Source organism: Rhinoderma darwinii, chromosome 12 (assembly GCF_050947455.1).
Source record: "Rhinoderma darwinii isolate aRhiDar2 chromosome 12, aRhiDar2.hap1, whole genome shotgun sequence".
Lineage (NCBI taxonomy): Eukaryota > Metazoa > Chordata > Amphibia > Anura > Rhinodermatidae > Rhinoderma > Rhinoderma darwinii.
In genome coordinates this window covers 52817254-52840649 of record NC_134698.1, presented here as the reverse complement: position 1 = coordinate 52840649, position 23396 = coordinate 52817254, and the positions used below count along the sequence as shown (strand labels likewise).

The 23396-nt window shown below is 42.9% G+C and overlaps 1 protein-coding gene and 3 pseudogenes across 1 annotated transcript in view; all 4 read left to right on the top strand.

Annotated features, from left to right (window-relative positions):
• PRORP (protein only RNase P catalytic subunit) overlaps positions 1-23396 on the top strand; it is a 128121-nt gene that overhangs the window by 12283 nt on the left and 92442 nt on the right. The window lies entirely within an intron of this gene.
• LOC142664999 (ran-specific GTPase-activating protein pseudogene) lies at positions 8473-9157 on the top strand (annotated as a pseudogene).
• LOC142664998 (ran-specific GTPase-activating protein pseudogene) lies at positions 16928-17429 on the top strand (annotated as a pseudogene).
• LOC142664997 (ran-specific GTPase-activating protein pseudogene) lies at positions 17532-22128 on the top strand (annotated as a pseudogene).

The following is a 23396-nucleotide window of genomic DNA, read 5'->3' as shown; positions in this document are numbered from 1 at the left end:
AGCGCTGAGTTCCGGTGGACTACATATTGACATCACCCTCCAAACACTCTCGGGGCCAGTTAGCGCTATGTGGCGAGGGGACCTTGTGGACTTTGTCTTTTTGCGCACGCCGGTAAGCTTCGTCCACACTCTGCCCATATAGCAGGCTGCATGGTGGGATTTGTAGTAGTGAGGGAAAGTACGTGAAATAGCGTAGGCACACTAAGGAGGGAGCAGAAACGGGAGAGGAGGGGGGCGTGGCCAGCTACTGATGTGAGAGGACGTGTGTGGCGATAGCTCCGGGCCGGCATCCTGCATTATATCCTCCTGACGGTACTGTAATCCGTGAAAGTTGCCAAAATTCCTTACCAGCTACGTCGGAAGGGAAGGACATCTTCCAAAAAAAAGATGATCCCGCCTAAAGCGATGGACGCGGCGGAAAAACTGAAATCCTATGCCCGCGTGGTGATCCAAGATGGCGCCGGCGGGTGCCCTGCTGGGCAGGCCGCGGCAATGGCAGGGACATCCACATCAGCTCCCTCGGAACAGGATGCGGGACTCACGTTGCAGGAGGCATCGGATAAGCTGCTGACAGCCATCCTTGAGACGCGTACGACACTCACGGCTAAGATAGATGAGGTGAGAGTGGACGTGGGCCTATTGAGGCAAGACCTGCAGAATGTGCGGGAAAGAGTGACGGAGACGGAGGGCAGGATTTCGGCCTTGGAAGATCTCACTGCTAATATGCCTGCGGCTATACAAGATCTGCACCGTAAATTGGATTTGTGGCGCCAGAAAGCCGACGATCTGGAAAATAGATCGCGCCGTAATAATCTCCGCATTGTGGGGCTGCCGGAGAGGGCAGAGGGGCAGAGATCGGGAGAGTTTGTGGAGAAATGGCTGAAGGAGACCTTCCCAGATGCATCATTCTCGCTGGCGTATGCGGTAGAAAGGGCGCACAGGGTCCCAGCACGATTACCACCTCCGGGTGCTCCCCCAAGACCTCTGCTTGCTCGGATGCTGAACTGCAAAGATCGGGATACGGTTCTGCTGGAAGCTCGGAAGGCCGGAGGGATCCGCTTTGGAAATGCTTCTGTGTCCATATATCCGGATTTTTCTCCTGATTTGCAGAGACAGAGGGCGTCTTATGTCCCTATCAAGCGCCGACTACGGGACCTGCAGATTCCTTATTCGATGGCATATCCGGCTAGATTGCGGGTTGTGGATGGAGACAGAGCCATATTATTTACGAATCCAACTGAGGCGGAAGAATGGATTACGAGAAAGCATAGGCAATCTCCCCGAAGATGAGTGCAGTGGCTGTGCAGGATGGAAGTTGTGTCCGACATATGGAACTCATGGATACCCCATATTGCTTATAGTACAGACGTTCCAGCTGAAAGTATCCTTCTAAGATAATGATGTGATGATGTACCATATTATCTGCAACTTGTTATGGGGGGCATGAGGCCCATGTTATAAGGTGGGCAGTTTAAGCCCCATAGTAACATCCTTATATGTTCTAAATTGAAGGTATGGGGGACCGATATTATACGTCAGGTATTGAAATGTCTTTATAAGTGCCTGGGGGTGCTGGCTCGGGGGTGTGCTACACTTATACAGATAGTGTATTTACGGCAGAAGCACGCTAGCCGTAGAAACTACCCCCTAGAATATAGGCTACAAAGGTTAGCTCCTGTTGAGCAATGTTTGTTTTTGAAGGTGTTCTGAAGGATATTGAGTCAACTCACATTACCGCAGAACACGGCTTTGATATTGCATACATACGAGTCATGGAGGGTCATGCATACGGGACTGGGATAATTGTTACTCAGGGGTTGGGGGATAGGCTCCAGGGCAGTGGTGCTCCAAGGTGTGTTAACAGTATGAAAAGGATTACGGTTAATGTCCTGGAATGTCCGGGGAATGGGGTCTCCTGAAAAGAGGCATATTATATTTGCTACTGTGCGGGGACAGCGTCCACATATAACGTGTCTACAAGAAACACACATGACACCGGACACTGTGTCGAATCTGAATAAGCCCTGGGTACAGTGGGCGGGACACGCTTCGCACACTTCGTACTCCAGAGGGGTGGCCATCTTAGTACACGCAGAGCTTCGTTGGAAATTGCTACAATCCAATGTAGACCCGGAGGGGCGGTACATTTTTTTACATGCGATTCTAGATGAATGCCCATATGTGATCCTGGGGGTGTATAATCCTCCTCCAGCCTCATTGGCAGTAATTCAGGAAGCCGTCCGATTTGTAGCAGCACACCCGGGGGTTCGAGTGATCATGATGGGGGATCTCAACTTGGTTATGGACCCAGGTATGGATAGACTGCAGGGGAATGGGAGTAGAGGCCCTGGTAGTCCCACTCAGTTGAGCATGTTGGTAAAGGAAATGGGATGGATAGACTTGTGGAGAGTGACACATGAAGGGATCAGAGAATTTACATGTCACACCTCGCAGTACAACGCGCTGTCCAGAATTGATTATATATTTGGATCACATGCGGTTTTCCAGGAGATAGAATCAGTGGATCATTTACCGAGGGGGATCTCGGATCATAGCCCGATCTTATTGACATTAAAAAGGCCACAGGTAGGCAGAAGGGGGATGGGTAAAATACACCCGTTTTGGCTTCAGCTCATCCAACAGAATGATCGCATACCGGAACAGTTATCAATATTTATAGAAGCGCATACTCAGATGGAGAATCGGTCACTGGTGTGGGATACCCTCAAGGCCTATTTAAGGGGGTGTCTCCGATCCTCCATATCCTATGTAAAACGAGCATCCGCCATGCAGGAGGAGGACATAGCATATCAATGTTCACAGGCGGAAGGGGCATTTGTTCAGGATCCCACACCAGCTAACCGGAATGCATGGCTGGATTTGGGTAGACAGTATCTACAGATCCTGAGGGATAAGACATCGCGTAGCTTATTCTTTAGCAAACAATCCCATTTTGAATTGGGCAACCAATCGGGTAAAATTCTGGCACATATGGTACGGCACAGTTCTAGATCCCCCCCGGTGATGGGCATAGCGGGGCCTGATGATGAGAGATTCTCGAGCAATTTACACAGTTTTATGATCAGCTGTATGCATCAAAAGTTGATTATAGGATGGAGGAGATGGAGGGCTACTTGGATGGAATATAGTTTCCTACATTGACAGCGGAGGGGGTGGCATCGCTTGAGGCTCCATTTACGGTAGATGAGATTTTGGAGGGAATGGCTTCATTGGCCAAGGGGAAGGCTTCAGGGCCGGATGGTATTCCTCTGGAGGTATATTTACAATATGGAGAGCTACTGGCCCCCCAATTGTTGGCCCTGTTTGAACACAGCTATCGGATTTCCGCTCTTCCGGAATCCATGTGTGATGCCACCATAATTGTGTTGCTGAAGCCAGACAAAAAACCAGAAGAATGTGGGTCATATAGACCGATCTCGCTGCTGACAGTGGATTACAAAATCTTGACTAAGATGTTAGCTAGCAGGCTCTGCAGAGTGATAAAAGAGATCATCCATTCAGACCAGTGTGGCTTTATACCTTACCCTTACATAAGCTGGCGAGACGAGTCTGGCAACAGGCTAAAGATCTACTGGGATGTGTGGGGGTGGTGGCGGAGAGCCCGCTGTGGGATAATCCAAGCTTTTCCCATCTGCATGGGTTGGTGGGGAAACGTTACTGGTCATCTAGAGAGGTAGTGGCTATATCACAACTGCTAACGGAAGAAGGGTCGGTAATGACGGTGAGTGAGATTCGGGCAGCATTCAATATACCGCCAGGGGATGAATTATATTGCATACAGCTTCATCATGCTCTATTAGCACAATTCCCATTGAACTCCGTGACATACTCTAGCTGTGACTTGGTGGTGAGGCTGAGCAAGCCGTTTACAAGGGGTGTTGTTTCCCAAATTTATTCTTATCTAATGGAGGCTAAAATGCGAATGGAGCCCCTGGGGGTGGAGGATAGGTGGCGTGCATTAATTCCACAACTCACAGCGGAGGAATGGAGGGAGGCGCAGGGCTCCCATCTGCTGGTTTCACCAGCTGCAAATAATAAACTAGCGCAACTGTTCATCATCCACCAATGTTATTTCACGCTTGTAAAGTTACATCGTATGGGAAGAATGGCGTCCTCACAATGTCATAGGTGTGGAGAGATGAGGGCAGACTTTATACACCTAATGTGGGGTTGTCATCGGATTCTTCGTTTTTGGGAGGAGGTGGTTGTATTATTAACGATAGTGATGGGGAGGACGATAACTTGCAGGCCGGAGGTGTGTTTACTGGGACTGCTAAATGAGGAGCAATGGTCAATATATGAGAGGATCTTTCTTAGAGAAACACTGTTTATGGCAAGAAAGGCGGTGGCCATGAGATGGATGGCGGATAGGACCCCGACAGTAGCGCAATGGCGTAAAATGGTCAATGACATGCTTCCATTTGAGAAAATAGTGTATAAACACCGGGGAAAGCCAGCTAAATTTGATCTGATCTGGAATGGTTGGTGCTCATCGAGTCTCACTCATTGTACAGTCCAAGGGCTAACAGCTGCTCTGGCACAAGCTGGGGGTGGGAGAGGGTAAAAGACTAGGGAGGATGACACGTCCAGGTGCTTCAGGGTATGATGTACAAGAGGATTGGGGCGATGTGATAGAATATTGAAATGAGGGAGTATTCCTATTCTCATGATGTAATGTAATAAAAGTCGGGTTGGATTGAATTGAGAATCCTGTATTATGTGTGTGTGGTCTGCGAACCACGGGTTATTATGATGGATACCTGCGAGTAATCCCTTTGTATATATTGATTCTTCTGACATATGTACTATTGAATGTATAATGTTTTCCTGATGTATGTGATGGGTTGACTCTGACAGTTACTTTTAATAAAACGAGTTTAAAAAAAAGAAACGGGAGAGGAGGGAAATCGAAAATGACGGCAGAATAGCCTTATATGAGGCATATTTGAAAAAAGTACAGGGACGGCAAGGATGTGTGGGGGACATCTCAATTCACTTGCAGGGGGCACACAGGGGTGAGTGAAGAAAAAAATAAGTGGAGTTCTTCTTTAAGTCAATTACATTAAACCTTGCAGTTAGACAGCGCCCTCGACGTACAATTTCGCCTATGGCTTTATCAAGAGGTTAAAAAACCATAATGAAGATTATATGTAACTAAACAATCCAGTTTAACCGGTTCAGGACCGGGCTATTTTGATCCTTCAGGACCAGACACCGTTTAGCCCTTTTTAAACGGCTATAACGTTATTATTTTTTGGGCTAGCAAAGTGATTTTTGCTATTTTTTTTTCCGTAGTCATTGCAGGTTTCTTTTTTTTTGTCATTTTTATACACATCCTTTTTGCTATTTTAGCATTTTTAGGTTCAAAGTTTGAAAATAATAGTAAAAAAAATAAGCTTTTTTACACTTAAAGAGGCTCTGTCACCACATTATAAGTGCCTATCTCCTACATAAGGAGAGCGGCGCTGTAATGTAGATGACAGTAATGCTTTTTATTTAAAAAAACGATCTATTTTCACAACGTTAGGAGCAATTTTGGTTTATGCTAATGAGTTGCTTAATGCCCAAGTGGGCGTATTTTTACTTTCGACCAAGTGGGCGTTGTACAGAGGAGTGTATGACGCTGACCAATCGGCATCATGCACTCCTCTCCATTCATTTAGACAGCAGAATCGCGTTCTTACTAGACCATGATTTGCAGCCACATACACAGCGATTCTGCTTGATTAACGTTAATCGAGTGTCCTGATAATGAATACACATGACCATCCAGCCTGGACGTCATGTGTATTCAGAATCCTGACACTTCTGACTCTTTTCTGTGAGATTTACAGCACGGGTAACGAAATCTCGTTTACCTCCGTAATCTCGCGAGATTTTGTTTCCGTTGCTGGAATCTCACAGAAAAGAGTCAGAAGTGTCAGGATTCTGAGTACACATGACGTCAAGGCTGGATGGTCATGTGTATTCATTATCAGGACACTCGATTAACGTTAATCAAGCAGAATCGCTGTGTATGTGGCTGCAGATCATGTTCTAGTAAGAACGCGATTCTGCTGTCTAAATGAATGGAGAGGAGTGCATGATGCCGATTGGTCAGCGTCATACACTCCTCTGTACAACGCCCACTTGGTCGAAAGTAAAAATACGCCCACTTGGGCATTAAGCAACTCATTAGCATAAACCAAAATCGCTCCTAACGTTGTGAAAATAGATCGTTTTTTTTAAATAAAAAGCATTACTGTCACCTACATTATAGCGCCGATCTCCTTATGTAGGAGACAGGGCACTTATAATGTGGTGACAGAGCCTCTTTAAGCAATTTTTTTTCTGCTAATAACAAAGTTTTACCCTAAATAGACCTTTTATTTGTGATCGTCATTGTCTACCATAAATTTAAATATATTACATGTCTATTTTAGGATAGTTAGCGCAGGGCTAGCGTTATGACCATGATTGGCGGGGGGAAAGTTTTTTTGGGGGTGGGTATTTTATGTGTATTTATTACAAAACAAATTTTAACTTTACTTTTTTTTTTTTAAGCAAACTTTTTATTACATTTTTGAGAAAAGAAAAACACAATAAAGAGACTCCAACATGGAGCATTCATGAAAAAAGCTAATCAAAATTACTATAAGCAATACCTTGAAATATTGCAGGTACATGTTACTACATGAGACAATTAGATCAAGTTAAATAGCGTACAAGAGGAAAAGATGACATAATGGAATGTTCGTAGAAATCTTTAGGTAAAAACAATACCCGAACCAAGTATAGGCCATAAATACTCAACTGGAGGAGAATTGTGAACAGTCGAGAGAGGACGTAGAGGCAGTGCCATTGTTCATAAATAGCGTCCAGAGATGCCACTGGAAAATAAATCTATCTAAAGCATGAGCCCTAATAGCCCAGTCTTTTTCCATTTGATACGAGAAATTAATCTGATTTATTAGTTCCGCCTCCATAAAATCATCAGCGCATTTCCATTTACAGTCTTGCGGCCAATAGAATATGACAAACCACAGTCCTGCTACGGAGAGGAATGACATCAATATCTACAAAGCATAAAGCTAGTCCAGAGTCTAGTGGTATGTGCAAGTTCATGACCAATGTTATTAAATGAAAGACGATCACCCATAATCTGTGGACTAAACCGCACTCCCACCATGTATGTAAATACGTGCCCCTCTCCCTACACCCCCTCCAACACAAGTCTGAAGCAGAGGAAGACATTTTTGAGAGACGAACAGGAGTGAGGTACCATTGCAGGATAATATTGCGGGACATCTCCCAGTGGACTGAGCTTTTAGAAACTTTTTTTTACAAATGCTATTGCTTTAAACCAGGTCTGGGCTGGGAATTCTAGGATAAGTTCCATTTCCCACTTGATTAGGTATGACGGTTTAACTGTGGGGATATATTCAGTGAATATATTATAGAATAGGGAAATACCCTTTGCTTTAGGGAGTTTATTGGAAAAGCACAATAATGCCTGGCGAGCAAATAGTGGGCGAGAGATATCTAAGGACCCTAACGCATGCCGTATGCACAGGAATTTATAGAAATCTGAATGTGGGATATTATGAGTGGAGGTCAAGTCAGTGAAAGAATTAAGGAAAAGACAATGAATTTGACTAACCCCAGCCTCTTCCCAGGAGTCAACATTAATATTATCCACAAAAGTATACAAAAACCTAAGGGGCATGTAGCGTATGGATGCACAATCAGTGATGGTGGATTGACGCAGAAGGTACTTCCAAGCAGAAAGTGAGACCCTCAGTCCCAACAGAAGAACACCTGGTTTACGAAACAGAGAAGAAGTACCATGTAAGGCAGATATAAGAGGGACTCCCATGGCACAGCGTTCTATGTCCATCCACTTCTTGTCACACGTCGGCACCCACCAAGATTTAGTGTGGTAGACATGTAATATTTATAAAAGTTAGGGACACCCACCCCCCCATTTTCCACGTTCTGACCATAGTAGAAATGCGAACCCTGGCCCGATTCGCACCCCATATAAAGGACAATAATATTTTCTGCAGTTTGGGAAGAAAGGAACTGGGTAAAGGGACAGTCACAGTACGAAAAACATATAAGATTATTGGCAATATAAACATTTTAAAGCTGAGAAGTTATCAAGCATATGGGAAACTCTTGGAATAAGAGAGGAATAGTTTCTCCAAGGATGACATCGGATCTGTAAGGGAAAGCAATACATCATCCGCGTATAACCCTATTTTGTGGTGAACCGGGCCCACTTGAATACCATATATACGAGGATTATCCCTAATGGAAGCGGCCAACGGTTCCATGATAAGAGCAAATATAATAGGAGATAAAGGGCACCCCTGCCTCGTGCCGTTACTGATCAAGAAAGGCTCTGAGAGAATTGCGGACAGAGAGCTTCATCCTGCTATCCAGAACCGTGCCGCATAATCTGCATCCATCCTCCAACTGATGGCCGACACCAAGGAACCCAAAGTGGAGTATGAAACCCCTGTTGAAAACACAGATGAAGCTAATCACGATCCTCATTTCAAACCCATTGTGTCATTGCCAGAGCAAGAGATTAGGACACTTGAAAAAGATGAAGAAGAGTTATTTAAAATGAGAGCAAAGTTGTTTCGATTTGCGTCTGAAAATGACCCCCCAGAATGGAAAGAATGAGGCACTGGGGATGTTAAACTACTCAAACACAAAGAGAAGGGAACAATCCGCCTTTTGATGAGAAGAGATAAGTCACTGAAAATCTGTGCTAACCATTGTGTGACACCATCGATGGAACTGAAACCAAATGCAGGTAGTGACAGAGCAGGGGTCTGGAATACATATGCGGATTATGCAGATGAAGCGCCAAAACCTGAACTACTGGCCATTCAGTTTTTAAATGCAGAGAATGCTCAGAAGTTCAAGGTAAAATTTGAAGAATGCAGAAATGAAGGAAAAAGAAGCTAAAGATGTGACCAAAAATGATAGTCCTGATGAAGTGGCTGAGAAATTAGAAGAACTCTCTGTAAAGGAGGAAAGCAAGGTTCAATATAAAGAGAATTCCAAGCAAGAAAAAAACAGAAGAGAAGCAATAAGTCAGCTAGAGCCTTGTTCTTTTATTTTTTTACAAGGGACTTCTAACTAAGGAAAAAGAACGGAGTTTAAACATTGAGGTTGTTTTTTTTTCTAAGCTTTTGTCCTTCCGATGATTTCTTCAGAAACAAATCCATTCCCCAGTCATGAAAATTTACTGTATTCACTTTCTTTTTCCATAGCGGAAACACTTATTTATAGTCATCCAAAGTAATAAAACCAGATTGAAAATGTACTGCAATCTGTAATGGTTATATCTAGGCCAGGAATGTTCATGGGTGTGGTCCTTTGCAAGTGGCCATATAATACAGTCCAACACCACATTTCCTTAGAGAGGTTGTTTCATTGGAAAGGATTTAGTGGGTTATTTTTGTGTTGACCCTGCTAGGATGACTGTTTAATTGAATAAATTTGAACTGGGTAAAAAAAAAAAAAAGAAAGGCTCTGAGGGGAACCCCGAGCACAGTACCCTATATGACGGAGATGAATACAAAGCCAGTATGGCATATTTAATAAAACCCGAAAGGACAAATTTTAGATAACCCCAATGTACCCTATTGAACGCCTTCTCCGCGTCAAGAGCAAAGAAGGCGTTCTATGATGCTCCACCCACTGGATCAGGTTAATAAACCGGCGAGTGCTATCAGGGGCCTGTCGGCCAGCGACAAACCCCACTTGGTCAGGAGATACAATATTTGGAAGGACATAAAATAGTCTAGAGGAAAGCACATTTGCATAGATTTTTACATCTGAATTTAGTAGCGAGATTGGTCGGAAATTAGCCAGGGTGTCAGGAGATTTCCCGGGTTTAGGTAATGTAACGATGGTTGCCAAGAGCATTTCTGCTGGGAAGGAGCCGTCAGTTGCTGCCTTATTAAATACCGCTGTTAAGTGAGGGGATTTTTTTATAATAGCTATTAGTGCACCCATCTGGGCCAGGGGCTGTAAATAACTTAAAGGAATAGTGTCGCCCAAAAAATTGTGTTTATATCAGTTTGATGTTAATGTTTTATAAAAAACGTTTGTATTTGTTTGTGTTACTTTTTTTTATTTTTTTACTTTTTCTTCCCTATGGGGGCTGCCATTTTTTTTCCCATTTCTGTATGTGTCGATTAACGACACATACAGACATGGAATACGGCAGCTACAGTCCCATAGTGAATGCGAACGGGGCCCGTTCCATCCACTATGGTGTATGCCGTCTGTGTGGGAACGGCGCATGCGCCGCTCCCACACAGTCCAAGTTGAACTGAGCGCCGTCCGGCGACATTTTCCTGTAGACCGGAAGTCGCGGCCGGACAGTAAGATTACTACTTCCGGTTGCGGCTTCCGGACTTGTGCACTTGGAGCAGCGGCAGCAGACGGAGCGGACGGACCGGAGGGAGCGGCGGCGGCAGGAGCAGGTAAGTGATTTCTATGTATGTTCGTGTTTCAGTGTGTGTTTACTAGTGTATGTAAACCTTCTACACTGTGTGTTAGCTCAAAAAATGGCGACACACAGTGTAGGAGGTTAGACCGTTCAATCCCCTCGTTTCTCCCGGCACTAGCCAGGATAAAGGAGGGGGGGATTCTGAGAGCTCACTAGAGCGAGGGATTTTTTTCCAATTTTGCAGCATAAAGCAATGTGGTTGCTTTACCACATGCAATGCTGCAATTTTGGGAATTGCTCCATCTAGTGACCAGTGCTGGGAAATATTATAAATTAGAATCTAATTTATAATATTTCCAGACTCGTGAAAAAAATTTAAAAAAATAGAACAATGTTTAATCACCTACACACTAATTGTTTAACTAAAAAAAATAATAATTTTTTTGCTAGCAACACATTCCCTTTAAGAGAAGAGATGGCTTTTGAAACCTCTGTCGTTGTGATTGGACCTGATGGAATTTCCAGGGTATTAGAATCTATCTTGGGCAACTGAGGCGAAGCTAGGAAAGAGTTTATCTTCTGTTGGGAGGGTTGGTGAGTGGGCTGATCTGAGGATAGGTTATACAGGGATGTGTAATATAGGAGGAATATTTCCGCTATCTGCCTTTTAAAAAAGCTATTTTGGGAGCGTTTGAAATCCATTTGAGTTTACAGGCTAGGAGAGCACCCAATCTATTATTATGAATATAGGAATTTAGTTGGTACTTCTTCAGAAGAAAATCTTAATTTGGAGGCTAGTAGGGTTTGTAGGTGCAATCGCCGAATGTTCTGTGAACAGTTGACTGAAGGAGACACCTTATTTGAGGATTCAATTTGTGAGATTTTAGCTACTGTATCCATCACGTCCTTCTCCCTAGCACGTTTGGCTTGAATGAGAATACCACACATGAACGCCTTATTTGCTTTCCATAATGAGTGAGAATTAGATACCGGAGGGGCGTTTATCTCAAAATATGATGCAAGCGCATCCTTAAGTCGTTTATGGTAGTCGGGATGGGATAAAATAAAGTAATTGAGTCGCCATTGGGATGGGGAGGGGCACTAAAACGTTCCGCATTCACTTAAGATACAGGAGCGTGATCAGACCACGTAATAACCCCTAGGGAGGAGGATTTTGAAAGTAAGAGAACATTTCTATCCGTCAAGAAGAAATCACCCTGAGAATAAGACTGCATTGGGGGGGAAATCGTGTAGTCCCATTCAGTACCGTGCTGGCATCTCCACACATCAAACAAGCCCTCATCAGAATTTTTTGGAGAGAGCCGTTATATCTACTGGCAGTCGTAGAATCCAACCCCGCATCCAATACAGCATTAAAGTCGACCCTGACGCACAGATTGGAGTTTCCGAGACAATTTGGAAAAATACCTCCCAGGTCTAGAATTAGGAAAGTAAGCATTGACTAATGTATACAATATATTATTGATAGAGCATACCAGAATGAGGAAACGACCCGTAGGATCCGCCACCACTTTCTGAAGTTCAAAAGCCACAGTGTTTTTAATGGCTATCAGAACCCCCTTCCGTTTTGCAGAAGCTGATGACAGGAAAATATGTGGGTATGCTTTATGAGTACAGGAGGGAGACTTTGACTTATGAAAATTAGTCTACTGGACAAAAAGTACATCACATTTTAAAGAATGAACTTCTCTCCAGAGCAGACTACGTTTAAATGGGCTATTAAGCCCATGCGCATTAATGGAAGAAAGATTAACCGACATCAGGATGGGAAGAGAGCAGCTGAGTGAACGAGGGGAGAAACCAGCACAGAATCCAATTGTAGGCAGTACACATCATTGAAAACAAGCATGAGTAGTCTAGGCAGCTAAAGGTACGCATTCCTGAATATAACAACAAAAAAAGAGTAAGTAACAAAACTGAAAACTAAACCTATTACCCAGAAGGTAAATCAGCAAGTAAGGTCCTAGTGCACTAACGCACCTAAAATCAGGTGGGGACGGACAGAAAAAGGTATACCATGTAATCCTTATGCTCAACAGGAAAATAGCTTCAAAATACCTGCTGAGGCAGTCAGAAAATCAAGTATTGACTCTTAAGGGCCTACAGTGACATCAATATCTACAAAGCATAAAGCTAGTCCAAGGTCTAGTGGTATGTGCAAATTCATGACCAATGTTATTAAATGAAAGGCCATCACCCATTGTCTGTGGACTAAACAGCACTCCCACCATGTATATACATACGTTTCCCTCTCCCTACACCCCCTCCAACACAAGTCTGAAGCAGAGGAAGACATTTTTGAGAGACGAACAGGAGTGAGGTACCATTGCAGGATAATCTTGTGGGACATCTCAGAGTGGACTGAGTTTTAGAAACTTTTTTTTACAAATGCTATTGCTTTAAACAAGGTCTGGGCTGGGAATTCTAGGAGAAAGTTAACAAACGGAACGAATTGAGAGAACAAGCGTTTGAGAACAGATTCACAATTTGATAAAAAAGGTGATTCTACAAGGAGTTGTAGAACGTTTCTACCATCAAATAAGAGAGAGAAAACACTCTCAGTTTGTAAAAGATTCACAAGAATTTAAAGAAAATCGAGCTTATATTTTCCCTAATAGTAGAAATTAACATAGGGATACTAACACGGAAGTTTCATCCTCAGAAGCAGAGGGATCTGATTTGGAGAGAGATCCAGAACATGGAGAACGAGGTGGTAAGATCAATAGAACCCCGAGAAACTATCAGAGAGTATTTAATAGGACAGGAGGGAGAGGTAGGAACTATCAAGGGAACCAACAGGATTTTTTATCCCGACCCCCATCAGTAGGCCAATATCTACTACGGAACAGGAAATTATATTATGCAAGAATAGAGGTACCATCATTAAAAATTAGATATTAACCTTTCCAATTACATGCTCAATAACCATGGAATGACAGTATTGGAGAGGGGACTGTCTTTTGTCCCGACGAACAAATATGATTTGTTCGCCTGGACTAGGGACATAGCCCTGTTCTGCAGAAAACTTCATTGGCATAAGTTCTTCAAAGATAAGGACAGGAGAACCTGTCAGGAACACAATCTTGAACTTGAAGATCTAGCAACAGTGAGAGACTTATCTGACTTATTAGAGGACAATATTAGAGATAGGACAAAGGGGCCATTTACTAATCTAAAACTAACGAGCAAACATATGCCACCTGTCTGCAACAATCCCAACATTGATATTTTTGAAAAATTAGTTCAGAAAGCTTTAAGAACCGTGGAGAATCATAAAAGTGATTATGCCAACTTTTCCAGAGTAGAGAGAAGTACTTTACAGACTCTATCCAACAATAGAGAAATAATAATCAAACCCTCTGATAAAGGGGGTAATGTGGTTATAATGGACACTAATAACTATCTTGAAATGTGTAAAAGAGTGCTTGATGATCAAGATACTGTACATATCATCGCCTAAGAGAAAATCCCATAGAGATTTTCAAGGGGCAATTGAAAGATATTCTTGACAGGGCTCTATCTAAGGGACTGATCAACAAAGCAGAATATCAATACATGTGTCCTGAAGCGCCAAAAATAGTAACCTTTTACACTACCCCAAAAATCCACAAGGGGACCAATCTTGTGAAAGGGAGACAAATAGTTTCAGGCATAGATAGCCCCAACCAAAACATAGGGGTCTATATTGATCAAATCCTACGTCAATTTGTCCTTAGTCTCCCATCGTATATTAGAGACAACACTGACCTCCTCTTGAAATTGGAAGGCACCACCTTGGAGGCAAACATTATATTTGCCTCTATCGATGTTGAAGCATTGTATAGCTCATTCCAACACCATATAGGACTTGAGGCTGTATCCCAATTTCTAAAAACAAGAGGTAACCATCTCAATGAACACAATTCATTTGTTTTAGAACTTATGGAATTTAATCTAACCAAAAACTTCTTTCTATTCGGTGGGCACTACTACCACCAGCTCAGGGGTACAGCTATGGGGAGCCCCTGTGCCCCCTCATATGCTAATTTACTCCTGGGCTGGTGGGAAGAAAATGTGGTCTTCTCAGATACTAACAGTAAATGGCAATAAGCCTCTGGCTCAAATTTATAGATGATGTGTTCATCTTGTGGACAGGGACTCAGACTGACTTTGAACAATTTGTCTCAGAACTTAATATCAGTCAAGTGGGCCTCAGCGTCACCTCAGTGAGTGACCCGGACAGCCTGGCATTCCTAGATGTCCGACTTTCCAGGAGTCTGGGAGGCAAGATTGAAACAGAGGTCTTCAGAAAATCTACTGCAACGAATAGTCTCCTGAGATGGGAGAGTGCCCACCCATATGCTCTCAAACAAGGAATACCCAAGGGACAATACCTCAGTCTCAGGAGGAACTATTCAAACGCTAAGATTTTTATGATTCAAGCTGCAGACATGAGAGAGGTTATTCAGATCAAATTCTTAGGGATGCCTTTACTAATGCAATCAAAACCAAACGAAGTGACCTATTAATGCCCAAAAGAAAAACAAGATGCGCATCATAGGGACATTTGATGGGGCTCATGAACAGGCCAGAGAGGTTGTCTAGAAACACTGGGGGATCCTCATGGAAGATGCTGACCTGAAGGAAGCTTTAGATGAGAGACCTCTGATCACTTTCGAAGAAATAAAAGTCTGAGACAAACTGGTACAAAGCCATTATAAACCAGTACCTGCTAATGATTGTTGGTTAAATAGAAGACCTATAGGGACCTTTAAATGTGTCAAATGTCTGGCTTGCGACTCCATAGTGGTATTTAAGACTGTTGTGAGTACAGCAACTGGCAGAGAATATACCAATAGAGAATTCATTAATTGTCTATCAAAAGGGGTCCATATACATGGCCAAATGCACATGCCCTATGGATTATATAGGTATAACTAAACGTTCATTTAGGAGACGTATTAAGGACCACTATAATGACATCTTGTCAGGAGTGAGGTACCATTGCAGGATAATCTTGCTGGACATCTCCCAGTGGGCTGAGCTTTTAGAAACTTTTTTTTACAAATGCTATTGCTTTAAACCAGGTCTGGGCTGGGAATTCTAGAATAAGGTCCATTTCCAACTTAATTAGGTATGATGGTTTAACTTTGGGGATATATTCAGTGAATATATTTTAGAATAGGGAAATACCCTTTGCTTTCGGGAGTTCATTGGAAAAGAACAATAATGGCTGGCGAGCACATAGTGGGCGAGAGATATCTAAGGACCCTAACGCATGCCGTATGCACAGGAATTTATAGAAATCTGAATGTGGGATATTATGGGTGGAGGACAAGTCAGTGAAAGAACGCATAACAGAATTAAGGAAAAGACAGGGAATTTGACTAAACCCAGCCTCCCCCAGGAGTCAACATTAATATTATCCACAAAAGTATACAAGAACCTAAGGGGCATGTAGCGTATGGATGCACAATCAGTGATGGTGGATTGACGCAGAAGGTACTTCCAAGCAGAAAGTGAGACCCTCAGTCCCTACAGAGAAACACCTGATTTCCGAAACAGAAGAAGAACCATGTAAGGCAGATATAAGAGGGACTCCCATGGCACAGCGTTCTATGTCCACCCACTTTTTGTCACATGTCGGCACCCACCAAGATTTAAGTTGGTCAAGAGTGGTAGACATGTATATTTATAAAGTTCAGGGACACCCACCCCCCCATCTTCCACGTTTTGACCATAGTAGAAATGCGAACCCTGGCCCGCTTCGCACCCCATATAAAGGACAATAATATTTTCTGCAGTTTGGGAAGAAAGGAACTGGGTAAAGGGACAGTCACTGTACAAAAAACATATAAGATTATTGGCAATATAAACATTTTAATTATCACAATTTTCCCGGCACATAAAATTAGGGAGGATGAGAAGTTATCAAGCATATGGGAAACCCTTGGAATAAAAGAGGAATAGTTATGGGGGACCAACAAAGTGCTGGCGGACGATAGTTTAATCCCCAGGTATTGAATACAGTTCATATTCCATATATAAGGAAAACGGGACAGTAGGAGAGACCGTGTATTAGGGTCAATACCTATATTCAAGACCAGGGACTTAGACGAGTTAACCCTGTAATATGAAACTGCTCCAAACTTTTCAAGCAGAGTGTGCACTTCCTCCAAGGATGACATCGGATCTGTAAGGGAAAGCAATACATTATCCGTGTATAACCCTATTTTGTGGTGAACCCGGCCCATTTGAATACCATATATGCGAGGATTATCCCTAATGAAAGCGGCCAACGGTTCCATCATAAGAGCAAATCTAACAGGAGATAAAGGGCACCCCTGCCTCGTGCCGTTACTCATCAAGAAAGGCTCTGAGAGAATCGCGGACAGTGCGCTTCATCCTGCTATCCAGAATTGTGCTGCATAATCTGCATCCATCCTCCAACTGATGGCCGACACCAAGGACCCCAAAGTGGAGTATGAAACCCCTGTTGAAAACACAGATGAAGCTAATCATGATCCTCATTTTGAACCCATTGTGTCATTGCCAGGGCAAGAGATTAGGACACTTGAAGAAGATGAAGAAGAGTTATTTAAAATGAGAGCAAAGTTGTTTCGATTTGCGTCTGAAAATGACCCCCCCAGATTGGAAAGAACGAGGCACTGGGTATGTTGAACTACTCAAACACAAAGAGAAAGGAACAATCTGCCTTTTGATGAGGAGAGATAAGACACTGAAAATCTGTGCTAACCATTGTGTGACACCATCGATGGAACTGAAACCAAATGCAGGTAGTGACAGAGCAGGGGTCTGGAATACATATGCAGATTATGCAGATGAAGCGCCAAAACCTGAACTACTGGGCATTATTATTATTTTTTTAAAACAATACATTTTTATTGAATTTCCAACGTTTTTACAATCAAAGGTACAAACCGATGACCTCTAAACAATGCGAGATCATCAAAGACAAAACAGATAACATCACGAATATCATGTCACGAAAGTACAGTGCCAATGTACAAAGCAAAAAAAATTTGTAGACAAATCTATGAAAGACAATAACAGATATTTAAAGAAAATACTGGAAGGTACTCCAAGGCCGGCAGGAGTTCACAACTCTCTCATGTCCCCCAACAGAGTAAATAAGCAAAGTTTCACGGTGATAATTACTATTAACTCGTCTCAGTACCTCAGAAATGAGTGGAGAGCTGGGAGATTTCCAAGATCTAGCAATTGAAATTCTGGTTGACAATAAAATATGATGACCAACCGTCCTAAATGTCGAGGGGATATTCTCTATACCTAGGTCTAGAACTGCCATTTCCGGGCTCTAGGTACTTGAATACCAGCAATTTCAGAAATCAAATTAAACACTTCTGTCCACAAAGGAACTACGGTCGGCAGGACCACCACATATGAGGAGCAGAGCCAAGATGACCGCAACCCTTCCAACAAATATTAGACGCTCCTTCAAAAAGATGTGATACACGGGCCGGAGTCAAATACCATCTGAGGTGGATTTTACAAGTGAGTTCTAAATGATTAATACACTTAGTATGTTGAAAAATACATTTAGACGCCTTAGCCCATTGAAAAGGAAACCCCCAGCTCTCTTTCCCACTTTACCATATAAGGGGTTTTATCCTCCATTCCTTTAGACAGCAAAAGAACATAAATACAGGAAAGGCCTTTCTGAAAACCAGGCCAATGAAATAAAAATTTATAAAATGCAAAATGTAAAATGATTGTAATAAATGTCTTATTTGAAAATAATGAAAATTAAGAATCCCTGATAAATCATAACGTTCAGCCAACATTGCATAGGATTGGATGGACCCACCTTCATAGAAATCTGAGAAAGACTCTAGTCCTGCCCTATGACAGGGAGCTACAGATATGAGGGGACAGGAGGGAGATAGTCTGTATAGGAATATGTTCCAAGGGAATGTATACCCAATTAAATCTATAGGCATATAGTTTCCAAGTCTTCAATGCATCAATCATGGATGGTAAAGGCACTGTCAGCATTTGAACTCCCATATACACAGCCGTCAATTCCGACTTCATCCGTAAAATAGGTTCACCTCATTTTCTAATTGGGACCACTTAGAAGTAGACTGAGAGCACCATAAAGGATATAGTTGAGCCATAATGGACGCAATATTATACGACACTACGTCTGGAACCCCCAAACCCCCATCCCGAACTTTACGAAAGAGCATGTGTTTCGTTACCCATGCCCGTTTATGGTTCCATACAAAACTAAGAAACAATTTATGTATCTGTGAGGTGATATGTGTAGGTTTGAGGAAAGGTATGGTTCTACATAGATACAGGTATCTGGGGAGCAACAGCATTTTGACTAAGTTAATCCTAGCAATCCATGATAAATTGAATTTGCCCAATCTCTCACATTCTGACCGTAGACAGGCTAAAAGCTCCGTATAGTTTTCGGATAGTACCTGGGAGGGAGTAGGAAATAAGTAATGGTGTAGAAGGAAGAGGGAAATGGGAGGAAACCTCCAGCTCACCGATCTGACACTCCTGTGTTGGTAATCGCCCGGGTCAGCCGCGACGGCACACGGCAGCAATAGCAGAAAAAACCAGAGAGGATCCAGCGATAGTGATGTCAAAAATAGGGAAAACTAAGTTTCCACTTTATTGAATGCAAGCTGTCAAAGCTTGAAATAAAACATCAGGAGGAAAAAACAAGGTGGTGATGCGGCAATAGAATAGCCTACGCGTTTCAAGCACTAGGCTGTGCTCTTAGTCATGGCTGTGTCGAGTCAAGGAAATAGTTGTATTCCTAAATAAGGGAGACCTGAGGTAGCCCAGGCCAAGTTATGAGTTGATAGCCGAGATTTAAGCAGTGGATCAACATTAAGAGCTAGCATCAGGGACTTAGAGACATTAAGCTTATAATATGAGATAGAGGAAAATTGGGAGACTATGTGTAGAATCTCAGCTAATGACTTCTCAGGCAAAGTACAGGACAGGATAACATGTCTGCGTACAGTCCAATTTTATGTTCTGATTGACCTACTGTAATACCTGTCACTTTCGGAGAATTCCGAATCATTTCAGCCAGGGGTTCCATACACAAAGCAAATTTCAGAGGGAATAAAGGACAGCCCTGACGTGTACCGTTTGTTATCTTGAAGGGTTGTGAAAGAAATCCTGAGGAAAGGACCCTAGCTGATGGCAAGGAATACAGAGCAAGGACAGCATTTTTTTATGAAGGCGGTAAACCCAAATTTGTCCAATATACCCCCCAAATACCTCCAATTAACCCTGTTGAATGCTTTTTCAGCATCCATGGAAATAAAGACAGAGGGATTCAGAGATTTGTTAGCTATTTGTATGAGATCCAAAATTCGTCTAGTTCCGTCACTTGCCTTCCGACCCTTCACAAATCCCATCTGATCCAAATCAATCAAAGAAGGCAAATACTCCTTCAGTCTAATCGCTAAAATTTTAGCATTAGGCTTTATATCACAATTCAATAGAGATATGGGGCGAAAATTAGCAGGTGTGTCTGGTGTTTTACCTGGTTTAGGTAAAGTAACTATAGTAGCCTGTAATAACTCTGGAAGGGGCCGTAAGTTAGATACTATGCTCATAAAAGTATTTTGTAAATGAGGGAGTAAACTTTCAGTAAAGGATTTATAATATTCATTAGGCAAGCCACCTGGACCTGGCGATTTATTAGGTTTAGATTGAAGAATGGTTCTGCGAATTTCATCTAGGGAAATAGGTGCATTTAACTGGGACAGTTGGGAGTCTGACAGACTAGGAAGATAAGGACTCTTGAAGAAGATGAAGAAGAGTTATTTAAAATGAGAGCAAAGTTGTTTCGATTTGCGTCTGAAAATGACCCCCCAGAATGGAAAGAATGAGGCACTGGGGATGTTAAACTACTCAAACACAAAGAGAAGGGAACAATCCGCCTTTTGATGAGGAGAGCTAAGACACTGAAAATCTGTGCTAACCATTGTGTGACACCATCGATGGAACTGAAACCAAATGCAGATAGTGACAGAGCATGGGTCTGGAATACATATGCGGATTATGCAGATGAAGCGTCAAAACCTGAACTACTGGCCATTCGGTTTTTAAAGGCATGGTGTCGCCCCAAAAACATGTTTTTTTTTTAAAATTTAAACATTTAGTGTGTGGGTGATAAAACATTGTTCAAATTTTTTTTATTTTTTTCGCGAGTCAGGAAATATTATAAATTTTTTCAAATTTATAATACTACCCATTTTTGGTCACTAGATGGAGCTGTTTGGAGCTAGTTCCCAAAATTGCAGCATTGCAACATTGGGTTAAAAGCTATCGCTCTAGTGAGCGCTCAGCATCCCCCCCTCCTTTATCCTGGCTAGTGCCGGGATAAACGAGGGGTTTGAAAGGTTTAACCTGCTACACTGTGCGTCGCCATTTTTTGAGGTAACCCACAGTGTAGTAGGTTTACATGCAGTAGTAAACACACACAAACACTAACATACATTGAAATCGCTTACCTGCTCCTGCCGCCGCGGCCCGTCCGCTCCCTTTGCTGCCGCTGTTCCATGTGTACTTGTCCGGAAGCCGCGACCGGAAGTAGTAATATTACTGTCCGGCCGCGACTTCCGGTCCACAGGAAAATGGCGCCGGACGGCGCCAATTTCGAATAGGACTGTGTGGGAGCGGCGCATGCGCAGTTCCCACACAGACGCCGTACACGGCAGTCAATGGGACGGGAGCCGTTCGCAGTCCCTATGGGACTGTGGCTGCCGTATTCCATGTCTGTGTGTGTCGTTAATCGACACACACAGAAATGGAACAAAAAATGGCAGCCCCCATAGGGAAAAAAAAGTGTGAAAAAAAGAAACAGTAAAACACAAACACACAAATGAAAATAAACGTTTATATTAAGGCACTAACATCTTTAACATATTAATAAAATATTTGTGATGACACTGTTCCTTTAAATGCAGAGAATTCTCAGAAGTTCAAGGCAAAATTTGAAGAATGCAGAAATGAAGTAAAGGAAAAAGAAGCTAAAGATGTGAACAAAAATGATAGTCCTGATACGGGGACGGACAGAAAAAGGTATACCATGTAATCCTTATGCTCAATAGGAAAAGAGCTCCAAAATAGCTGCTGAGGCAGTCCGAAAATCAAGTATTGCCTCTTGAAGGGCCTAAAGTGGACCATTCCTCTGTCATTCTAGAAGAGGCAGGGGCCTTGGAAGCGAAAGTTGACGAGGGTTGCAGAGATATGTTCCATTTCTCCAGAATAGAGATCCCATCATTAATCAAATGTATCACTGTTGTGGCACCATTCCTTGACACCAGGAGTTTTACAGGGAACCCCCATTTATATTTGATACGGGCATCTTGCAAAGTTTGAGTGATTGGAGAAAACTACCGGCAGGTCTGTAACATCGCCGCGGAGAGATCCATAAATAGTGCCACAGAACCATATGGATAGGCGACCCTGTCTACAGGCCCCAAACATCAGACGCTCCTTGATAAAGAAGAAATGGACCCTCACCAAGATGTCTCTCTGCACTTTATCTGGAGCCGACTTAGGCTTGGGAATCCGATGAGCACGATCAAGTGTGAGCTCAAGATCAGACAGAGAAGGTAACAAGGTTTTAAACAGGAGCTTGAGGTAACCATTCATTTTGGGAGGAGTAACATCTTCCGGCATTCCTCTAACTTTAATGTTGTTTCTTCAAGATCTATCTTCTGCATTCACCACTTTAGACTGGCGAATTCTGCCATCTTATTCTCCAAATAGTCTGTTCTAGTTCCAATAGCATCAATGTTTGATTGAAGATTGGTGGCTAAGGTGGAGACCCGCTTTGAAATGTTGTTTCGTAGAATAACAAGCATGTTTTTAAATTGCAAATTCCAAATTGCAACATTCCAGATTAGTCGAGGTGTCCATTAACTCCCCAGGTATCAATGTAACAATCCTTTTATTGGCTGGGCCCTTACTTATCGGAGATGCTGAGGGCGATATGTCCGAAGAATGTTTAGAGCGTCCTCTGTTATCGGGAGAGGATGGGATCCCACCGAGCGTTCCAGATACAGAGGTGGGAGCTCCTGACAAGGCACTTGAAACTGGCGACAGTACTGGCACGTCCGATCCTCCTGGCCATACACCATCAGGACCATCAGGGATAGCATCCATAGTGTTAAAGTAGGCAGTCAGTTTTATGGGGCCTTCAGACTTGCACCTTCTTTTAACCATGTTGCAAATTGCATGACCCAGTGGATTTTTCCTCTGTATGTGGGCATCACTTGTAACCACAAGCAAGTACAGTTAGGCCTTTCAGGGCCGTAGCAAGGAGAATGCAGGAGGTGTCTAACAGAATTGAAGGCCATATCCAGGCACAAGCAGTACTAAGTCAATGTCACATAAACAATCCCTAGGTGTGCTAGTGGTTAACTAGAGCAGAGTAGCACTCTCCTCAGTGTGGTAGATGCTGAGGGTCTTGGAAGAAAACCTGGCACTCCAAAAATTCTTTGTTTTGGAAAAATAATTTTATTTGCAATCCACAGACTTAGACAATGTGACGTTTCGGTCAAAATAACCAGACCTTTTTCAAACAGTCTGTAAAATTAATAAGGACGTTTTTTCTATTAACAACCAATAACAATATTCATGTCATCACCATAAAAAATTGAAATTTCAGCTCTCCCAGCGTGCAGCTGACTCACGCTCTCATTTCTCGGCTACTCTGGTGGAATGGGCACTGCCCAGGCTGTTCCCATCACATAAACAGTGAGTACCGTTGCAGGTCAGGAACTGCGTTATCCTGACCCTTGTACGGTCCGACTGACTGCCTAGGGGCTTTGTTTGTATTACTAAGGGCTGTTCCACTGCTGCATCCCTGGGTATCTATGTAAGCGTGGTGACTGAG